This window comes from Orycteropus afer, unplaced genomic scaffold (assembly GCF_000298275.1).
Source record: "Orycteropus afer afer isolate SDZICR_OR568_19922 unplaced genomic scaffold, OryAfe1.0 scaffold00612, whole genome shotgun sequence".
Classification (NCBI taxonomy): Eukaryota; Metazoa; Chordata; class Mammalia; order Tubulidentata; family Orycteropodidae; genus Orycteropus; species Orycteropus afer.
The window spans coordinates 581,747-589,520 of NW_006922199.1; the positions used below are offsets into that span (position 1 = coordinate 581,747).

Consider the following 7,774-nt stretch of genomic DNA (forward strand, 5'->3'; position numbering starts at 1 on the left):
ATCATCATCAAACTCACCAAAACCAAAGACAAAGAAAGAATCCTGAAAGCATCACAGGAAAAACAAGTTGTTGTTGTTAGGTGCTGTCAAGTTGTCTCTGACTCACAGTGACCCTATGCACAGCAGAACAAAACACTGCCTAATCCTTGCTATACTTGAGCCCATTGCCGCAGCCACTGTGTTAATTCATCTCATTGAGGGCCTTCCCCTCTTTTGTCGACCTTCCACCTTACCAAGCATGACATCCTTCTCCAGGGAATGGTCCCTTCTGACACTATGAGCAAAGTAGCTGAGATGAGGTCTGGCCATTCTCACTTCCAAGGAACATTCCAGCCGAACCTCCTCCAGGACAGATCTGTTAGTTCTTTTAGCAGTCCATGGTACTTTCAGCATTCTATGCCAGCACCACAACTCAAAAGCGTCAACTCTTCTTTGGTCTTCCTTATTAATTGTCCAGCTCTCACATGTGCATGAGGCAATTGAAAATACCTTAGTCTTCAAGGAGATATCTCTGCTTTTCAGCACTTGAAAGTGGTCCTTTGTAGCCAATTTGCCCAGTGCTATACGTCATCTGATGTCCTGACTGTTGCTTCCATTGGCATCGATTGTAGAACCAAGAAATGTGAAATCTTTGACAACTTCAATCTTTTCTCCATTTATGGTGAAGTGCATCCAATAAGACAAAGCTGGAATTTCTCAGCAGAAATTATGCAGATGAGAAGACAATGGGATGGTATATATACAACTTTGAAAGAAAAAATTTCCAACCAAGAATTATATACCCAGAAAAATTGTCCCTTAAATACAATGGTGAAATTAGGACATTTCCAGATAAGCATAAATTAAGGGAATTTGCTAAAACCAGACCAACCTTACAAGAGATGCTAAAGGGTGTTCTTTGGACAGAGAACCAATAACAGCAAATAACAACCGACCATTAACACACATGATGACATAACCCAGAAACCAACGCAGCTATGGAAGTATCCAAAGTAAATAAGTTTACAAGATTGTAAACAGGGAACAAGAGACATCAACTGACAAATGTGGACAACTACAAACCAAAAGGAGGGAAAAAATTGTGTGGTTACAGAACTTGTAAATGGTAGGGAAGTCATAATTAAAGGATCATTGAGCAAGAGGACATAACCATAATAAATATCTATGGACCCAATGAAAGAGCCCCCAAATACACAAACCAGATCTAACAGAATTGAAAAGGCAAGTAAATGACTCCACAGTGATAGTTGTTGTTGTTATGTGCCATGTGCCATTGAGTCACACCTGACTTATAGCCACCTCTCCTTGGGTTTCTGAGGCAGTATCACTACAGAAGTAGATTGCCCAACCTTCCTTCTGAGGAGTGACTGGTGGGTTTGAACCACCAGCCTTCTGGTTAGCAGTCTAATGCCTTAGGTACTATGCCACCAGAGTTCCTTAAAAAAAAATAAATAAATAAATAAAAAATAAATACAGCAGGAGTGGCAATAGTAGTTTTTGTTAAAATAGACTTGAAAACAAAATGATCGTAAGAGACAAGAAGGACATTATATAATGATTAAAAGATCAATTGAACAAGGATATAACCCTAATAAATATCAATATTTATTGATTCACATTCAATAAAAGAGCCCCAAAACACATATATAGCACTTATAGCAATAAGTGCACTCATCAAAAAAGAAGAAAGAGCCAAAAATCAATACCTTAATCCAACATCTCCAATAATTAGAAAAAGAGCAGCCAAAAAAAATCCAACAGTCACCAAAAGAAAAGAAATCATGAACATTCAAGCAGAAATAAATGAAACAAATAGAAAGACAGTAGAAAAAATCAACAAGACTAGTAGTTGGTTCCTTGAAAAGATTACTAAAATTGAGAAACCACTGGCAAACTTAACAAAGGAAAAGGAGAAGATGCAAATAACAGTAAGAAATGAAATGGGTGATGTAAAATCAGAACCAACCAAAACACAAAGGGAAATATCAGGATACTACGATACTCCAAAACATTTGGAAATCTAGAATCAATGGACAGATTTCTAGAAACACTATTTATCTAAACTAACACAGACTGAAGCAGAAAATTTGAACAGACCCATAACAAAAGACCCATAATAAAATTACCAACAAAAAGTAGCCCTGGCCCAGATGGTTTCACTGGGGAATTCTTCCAATCATTCAGAGAAGAGCTGACGTAAGTCCTGTTCAAACTATTCCAGAAGATAGAAAATAATGGAATCCTCCCAAATTCCTTTTATGAAGCAAGCATAACCCTGATCCCAAAACCAGATGAAAACACTACTAAAAAGAATATAGATGCAAAAATCTTCAACAAAATCTTAGCCAATAGACTCCAACAACATATCAAAAAAAAAATAATAATAATAATAAAATAAAATAATACATCATGATCAAATGGGATTAATACCAGCATGGTACATTAGAAAAACAATCAATGCAATCCATCACATAAGTAAAATAAAGGAAAAGAACCACATGATCATATCAATTGATGCAGAAAAGGCATTTGATAAAATCCAAAACACATTCTTGGTAAAAACCTTCAGAAAAATAGGAATAGAAGGGAAATTCCTCAACATAATAAAGAGCATTGTGGTAGTTAAGGTTGTGTGTCAACTTGGCTGGACCTGGTTGAGTGGGGGCAGCTGGTGGTAGTTATTCCTCATAATGAGACTGCCAATCAACTCCATGGTGAGATCTACCACAAGCAGCTGAGTAGCTGCTTTAGGGATGTGGTCTGCTTCCCGTATATAAGCAGCCGCTTTGGGAATGGTCTCCAGCTTATGGCATGCTTGAACCCTGCATGTAGCTGTGTGGTTCAACAGCCTGCCATGCTCTGCCAACCTTGGGACTTACAATGGACTTGAGTTAATGGCCTGCCATGTGGTTAGGTAACATTGGGACTGTGCCATTTTATTTGTCAACCTTGGGCTTGTTAGCCTCAGCAGCCAGCAGCTGCCTGAGTGAAGAGATCCCTCTAGCTCCAGTGGGCCAGGAGCAGGAGGCAGAGTGGAAGCCCAAGGTTGAGGGGCTTTCGCACAGCCCCTAGAGCCTGGCACTTTGAACTTGGACTTAAAGCCTCCAAACTGTAAGAGAATAAATTCCTGTTTCTTCAAGCCATCCGATTTGTGGTATATTCTTGTCAGAGTGGTAACCAGAACAGAAAATGGTACCGAGAGAGTGGGGTGCTGCTCTGACAGATACCTAAAATGTGGAAACAGGAGTGGAATGTGTCCTTGATCCAAGACCCTCGTAGAGACACCCCGACATACGGCATGAGAGATGGCAGGAGCAGAGCAAGAGACTGGCATGAGACAGCTACAGCCTTACCAGCCCACAGAGGAGAAAGCTGGGTGTCTTTTCCTTGCCTTTGACTCACACCGCTTGCTGTTCACAACCCTCCAGTGGCTGCCAAGGAATCCTCTCCACTTTCTTTAAGCTCCATATTTAGCACCTTGGTTTACTTTTGTTTCAACCCCATCCCAAGAATTCACTCTACATTAACTCCTTTCCCTTGTTCCGGGAGTTTCTGAGTCCACCCCCTCCCCCCAGATACAGAGACTTTATTGGGGATGGGCTTCTGCTACAGGTGAGAGATCTGTGGGCAAGTGAAGGCCCCATCAGGACCTCCTTTGTTCCTGTGGCTTTGCTGATAGACAGGCCACACTTTATTTCTTGACTTTCTTGGTCATAGTTTTGGTTGTGCTGGGGTCCCCAGTCAGGGAGGCATTGGGGGCTGCAGCTGCCATGGCCCTCTTCTGTGCCTGGCCTTGCTGGCCCAGGGGAACCAGAGTGCAAAGCTTCTTGGTGGCAGAGTATGTTTGTGGTGAGGAGGTGGTTTCAGTGGGTGTCTTCTTCCTTTGCCCAAGAGGGACTGGAGGGCTACTGTCCCCAGCCATAGGCTCCTCAGGCATCAGGGGAAGGTCTGTGAGTGCGAGCTGGGTCTCCATCCTCAGGAGGTGCTCAGTCAGGGCTGCCTGCTGCCTGCGCTCCTTGTGCCTGGTTATCTCCTGCTTCAGGTCCTTGAGGAAGCCTTGCTCTGAGCAGAATGGGCCGCTCAGCTCTGGGAACTCCTTGTCCTTATCACCGGAGGTTTTCTCCTCCTCATCTAAGGTCCCACGCTCTAACACAGGCTGCCCATCCAGGTCCAGGAGCAGCTGCAGGGTTCCTGTCACCAGCTCTCTGGAGCCATTCTGCTTGGTGCAGCTATTTCCAATCAGGTTGAGAATGAGAAGGCTCTGGGAGAACTCATCCAGATTCAGTGTTTCTATCAGGTTCTCAGAAAGGTCCAGAAACTGGAGGTGTGGGAGGTTGAGGAGGTTTTCCACCTGCCTGATGCAATTTCCTGCCAAAGACAGGAAGCGCAAGGAGGGGGATGCAGGCCAGGTTCTCAATTTACTGGATGTTATTTGATTGCAGATAGAGGCTGTGAATATTCTGGAGGCTCTCTGAATTCCTTATAAAAGTAATCCCCTCACGGTCCAGACAGACAGTCTGCAGTTCAGCAAGGGTGTGAAACATCTTCTCGGACATATCCTCATCCTTAGGGAAGGTCAGGTTCCGCTTAGTGATAAGAGCTTCAGTGATGCAGATGCCTCCTTCCTCTGGACTCTGAGCAAGCTTAGTTCCAGGCATGACCTAAAAGGCTGCTGGCCTGGGGCGGGCGAGGAAGGGAAAGGAGCCGATCAGTGTGGATGGACAGTGGGATGGTGGAACCCAGGATGGTATGAGGTGAAGCTTAGAAACTCAGGGAACAAGGGAAAGCTGGCGGCTTCCTGGCAGAGTGGGTTGCTGTTCTGGTTACTTAGTACCTCTCTGACAGGAATATACCACAAATGAGATGACCTTAACAAACAGGAGTTTATTCTTACAATTTGGAGGCTTTAAGTCCAAGTTCAAAGTACCAGTGTCTAGGGGCTGGGTGAAAGCCCCTCAACCTTGGGGTGCAGCTCTGCCTCCTCCTCCCAGCCCACTGGAGTTAGAAGCGTATCTTCACTCAGACAGCTGCTGGCTGCTGAGTCTAAGAAGCCCCAAGGTTGACAAGTAAGAAGGCACAGTCCCGATGTTAACCAAACTACATGGCAGGCCATTAACTTAAGTCCATTATAAGTCCCAAGGTCGGCAGAGCATAGCAGGTTGCTGAGCAATGACACGGCTTACATGCAGGGTCCAAGCATGCCATAGGCTAGAGACCATTCCCACAGCTGCTTCTTATATACGGGAAGCAGACCATATATCCAAAGCAGCTACTCAGCTGCTTGTGGTAGATCCCACTATGGAGTTGATTGCCAGTCTCATCATGGGGAATAACTACCCAGCCACTCAACCAGGCCTAGCCAAGTTGATACACAAACATAACCATCACAGTTGCCTTCAGGCATTAACTGAGCATTAATTGGTGGAAGAGACCAGCATGAAATGGAGTAGCAGGTTGGCCGGCCCATGGAGCAAGAAAGCTGAGTGCTTTTAGGGCAGGAAGATTTCCAGTGGAGTGAGTTGCCTTTGGCATTAATCAGCAGAAGTGGAGAGACCAAAGAAATGGGAAGCAGAGCTGCCTCAGCCTCAAGGGTAGGACCATGGCCTTTGGGGGTAGAACCACAACAGCACCCTAGGTTTCAAAAGGCCAGACCTTCGCCATCTTGGTTCTGGAGTGGAGGGCTGCTTGTTCATGTGAGCTAGTGGGATGGAGTCAAACTGCTGCCCAAGAGTGAGGGGACATGGCTGCCATGCCCAAGAAGGAGAGGAACAAGACCTGCCAGGTCAAGGGGGTGAGGTCACCACTCAGGAACTAGGGGACTGGAGTCACCCAGTGAAGAGATCTGTACAGAAACCACCAACTGAAGATCTGTACAGGTGCCAAGTTGACAAGGGGTGGAATTGTGTGGTTAAGTTTGAGTGTCAACTTGGCTAGGGCTGGTTGAGTGGCTGGGCAACTGGATGTAGTATTCCCCACGATGATACTGGTAATCAGCTCCATGGTGGAATCTACTGTGAACAGCTGAGTAGCTGCCTTTGGTATGTGGTCTGCTTCCCATATTTAAGAAACAGCTTTGGGAATGGTCTCTAGCTTATGGCACAACCCTGCAGGTAGCTGTATCGTTGTTCAGCAGCCTGCAATGCTCTGCCGACCATGGGACTTTCAATGGACTTGAATTAACGGCCTGCTGTGTGGGTTGGTAACATCAGTATTGTGCCTTTTTTTCTTGTCATCCTTGGGGCTTCTTAGCCTCAGCAGTGAGCAGCTGTCTGAGTGAAGAAAAGCCTCTAGTTTCAGTGGACAAGGAGCAGGAGGCAGAGCTGAAGCCCAAGGCTGAGGGGCTTTCACCCAGCCCCTAGTGCCTGGCATTTGAACTTGGATTTAAAGCCTCCAATATTTTTAAGTCATCCCGTTTGTGGTATGTTCTTGTTGGAGCAGCACTAGGTAACCAGAACAGGCATGTATACAAAACCAACAGCTAACATTATTCTCAAGGGACAGAGACTGGGAAACCATTCCCCCTGTGAATGGGAACCAGATAAAGATGTTCTTTATCACCACTTTTATTCAAAATTGTGTTGAAAGTCACAGCCAGGTCAGTAATGCAAGAAAGGGAAATAAAATGCATGCAAATTGCTAAAGAAGAAGTAAAACTATCACTATTTGCAGAAGATATGGTCCCATACACAGGAAACCCAAAAGTCTTAGCAAGAAAACTATTGAAACTAATTGAAAGATTTAGAATAGTGGCAGGATATAAGAGCAACATGGAAAAATCAGTTGGATTCCTCTACATCAGCAAAGAGATCTCTGAACAAGAAATAAGGAAATTAATACCACTTACAATAGCTATCAAAAAGATAAAATACTTGGAAATAAATCTTACCAGGAAAACAAAGCACTCATACAAAGAAAACTAGAAAACACTACTTTAAGAAACTATAAGAAATCTACATAAATGGAAGAACATACAATACTCATGGATAGGAAGATTGAACAGGGTGAAAATATCAATACTGCCCAAAACATTCAATGCAGCCCCAATCCAGATTGCATCAACATTCTTTAAGGACATGGGAAAGAAACCATCACTGATTTATATGGAAAAGAAAGAGACCTCAGATAAGCAACCCATTACTGATAAAGGAGAACAAAGTAGGAAGTCTCATATTCCCAGATCTCAAAACCTACTATACAGCCACAGTAGTCAAAATGGCCTGGTACTGGTACAATGACATAGACTAGTGGAAGAGAATCAAGAACCCAGAGATAGATAATTCTAGCTTTGCCAAAGCTGATCTTTGACAAAGGGCCAAAATCCATTAAATGGGAGAAGAAATAGCCTCTTTAACAAATGGGGCTGGAAAAACTGGATATCCATTTGCAGAAAAATGAAACAAGATCCATACCTCACACCACACAAAAAAACTAACTCCAGATTGATCAAAGACTTAAATGTCAACCTAAAACTATAAAGTTCATCAAAGAAAATATAGGGGCAAACTTAGGGGCCCTAATTTATGGCATAAACAGACTATCAAGCATAACCCAAAATGCGTAAGTAGCAGAAGGTAAACTAGTGATTGTTGTTGTTGTTGTTGTTAGATGTCATCAAGTTGTCTCTGACTCATAGCGACCCTAGCACAGCAGAACAAAACACTGCTTGGTCCTGTGCCAGCTCCATGATTCTTGCTATATTTGAGCCCATCACCACTGCCACCATGTCAATCCATCTCATTGAGGGCCTTCCCCTTTTTTGTGGACCTCCACCTTC

General features: G+C 43.9%; 1 pseudogene; it reads right to left on the minus strand.

The window, feature by feature from the left end:
* Positions 1-3,691: 3,691 nt before the first annotated feature.
* LOC103210469 lies at positions 3,692-4,658 on the minus strand (annotated as a pseudogene).
* Positions 4,659-7,774: the final 3,116 nt, after the last annotated feature.